Below are 2500 nucleotides of genomic sequence, written 5' to 3'. Positions count from 1 at the left end.
GATCAAACTCCTTCGTCAAAGAATAATATCACGGGTTTTTCACGAAGGAGCTTGCTCCAAAAAAGCGTCAGCAATAAAGCTTTATTTTTTGGAGCGAGCTCCTTGGTCAAAACTCGGAACATTATTATTTTTGACGAAGGACTTTGATCCAAAACGTGTCAGCAGTAAAGCATTTCTGAAAGGGTCACATTGCGTCCAGAATCAGTTTGCTGCTTTAAGGGAACATCAGATGACCTAGAACCGGATGACCTAGAACCGGATGATTAGAGAACTGATCTCTAACTCATCTCAGCGTAGTGGCAGGGTTCAAACACGGGCGTCGACCATCAGGCCAAGAGGACATCCTCCAGGCCCGAGGGGTGACACACAGAGTTTATGTCTCAGACGGGGCTACCTCATCACGAGAGTGTGACTCCCAACCACCTCCACTACATTGGCTGCTGAATTTGAACCAGGCTTTAGATTCAGCCAAGTTCCATAAAAGGATAAAAAAAAATGACATTCTTGAACACTGATTGAAACTCTACAATACATCTAAAAGCGCTACACAAAATAAATGTATTATTATTATTATTATTATTATTATAGTTGGCCTCTCTCTGTCTGAGCTGACAGTTAACTCATTCAGTGCCGAGGGTGAATAAAGTCGCTCACATGGTCAACATTCTAGAATGCCACGGGTCGACTTTTTCCACCAAAAAAGCATAAATTATGATCCTTCATTTTGCAGCCAATCAAAATATTGTTGCTAGGTAAACACCACATAAAACACTTGGAACACTCTGGGTGGTGAGTGTTCCAGAACACACTCCGGCAGTTGGTGAGTTAAACAAACTAACATGACAACTTGTGGACAAATGTCTGGCTGTCTACCATGAAGGCCACCGCGGGCTGATAAATCTGACTCTGTAGGAGAGGAAGACGGGACCAGAATAAACCCTGAGTGCGAGTATGAGAGAGTGTCTATTGGCTCTGAATTCTACTCTGACCCCCCCCCTAGCCCCGCCTCCCCAACCACTCCTGTACATCTTGAGAGAACAGGATAGGTGGAAGCAATTTGGCAACACTTCCACCCAGCCAATCACGGTGGAAGTAAGATAAAGCTGTCATGAGTTTATTGCAAATATGTATTGAATCGTGCCAGGTCAGCTGTACAGACCCTGTAGGGGTAAAGGCTAGGGGCCGACTGGAATTCAGCATGGGTGTGTAGTTGAGTGTGTAGTGTCTCTTCATCCAGGACCCCACTGCCCTAGTCTAAAACCACACATCCTCCGTACCCCCAATTTCATCCCTCCATCCATCCCCCCCACCCTCCATCCTTCCCTCCATCCTTCCTCCCACCCTCCATCCATCCATCCCCCCACCCTCCCTCCACCCTCCCCCCATCTTTCCCTCCACCCTCTCTCCATCCTTCCCCCCACCCTCCCTCCACCCTCCCCCCATCCTTCTCCCCTATCCTTCCCTCCACCCTCCCCCCATCCTTCCCTCCACCCTCTCCCCATCCTTCCCTCCACCCTCTCTCCATCCTTCCCCCCATCCTTCCCTCCACCCTACCCCCATCCTTCCCTCCACCCTCTCTCCATCCTTCCCTCCACCCTACCCCCATCCTTCCCTCCACCCTCTCTCCATCCTTCCCTCCACCCTACACCCATCCTTCCCTCCACCCTCTCTCCATCCTTCCCCCCATCCTTCCCTCCACCCTCTCTCCATCCTTCCCTCCACCCTACCCCCATCCTTCCCTCCACCCTCTCTCCATCCTTCCCCCCATCTTTCCCTCCAGCAGTCACAGGGCAAACAAAAGGAGCTTTGAGAGAGAGAGAGAGAGAGAGAGAGAGAGAGAGAGAGAGAGAGAGCACCGTGTGTGACCACTAACCATACACCACTGGGGCACCAGAGCGTGCACATACACATGGATGCACGGACGCACGGACAGACACACACACACACGCAAGCTCCCTCCCCATCTCATGCTGTATCTGAAACTATTCCTGAGCTGTACTCTTTAGGGTGTGTGTGTGTGTTTGTGTGTGTGACGAGCCCAGACTTTCAGGGGTCAAAGGGGAGATATGAGATAAGGATGACAGCCCAAGGGGCTTCTGGGAAACTGAGGGTGGGAAGAGGGAAGAGACATTCCCACCCTGTGATGAGGAGCAAATAAATAACATCTCATGGGCTTACTCCCTGCACCACACACACACGCACACGCACACGCACACGCACACACACACACACACAGAGACTAAAGAATGAATGAGACTCAAACACACACACAACAAAAAAATGTCGACTTTATTCCAGGAAGAGGTTTTATTCTCTGGAAAAACACACAAAGAGACCTTACAGCTGAACAGCCTCAGGGAGTCAGCCTGCACTTCTCTTACACGCCACACACACACACACACACACACACACACACACACACACACACACACACACACACACACACACACACACACACACACACACACACACACACACACACACACACACACACACACAC

The 2500-nt window shown here is 50.2% G+C and overlaps 1 protein-coding gene across 1 annotated transcript in view; it reads right to left on the bottom strand.

Annotated features, from left to right (window-relative positions):
- Positions 1 to 2268: 2268 nt before the first annotated feature.
- Positions 2269 to 2500, bottom strand: part of metrnlb (meteorin like, glial cell differentiation regulator b) — a 6277-nt gene continuing 6045 nt past the window's right edge. Inside the window, exon 4 of the mRNA XM_083694141.1 lies at positions 2269 to 2500. This exon is cut by the window's right edge and continues 1053 nt beyond it. The gene's annotated coding sequence lies outside the window, so the exon portion shown is untranslated.

The sequence above is a fragment of the Argentina silus genome, assembly GCF_951799395.1.
Source record: "Argentina silus genome assembly, chromosome: 22".
In the NCBI taxonomy this organism is placed as follows: Eukaryota; Metazoa; Chordata; class Actinopteri; order Argentiniformes; family Argentinidae; genus Argentina; species Argentina silus.
This window is presented reverse-complemented; position numbering and strand designations above follow the sequence as displayed.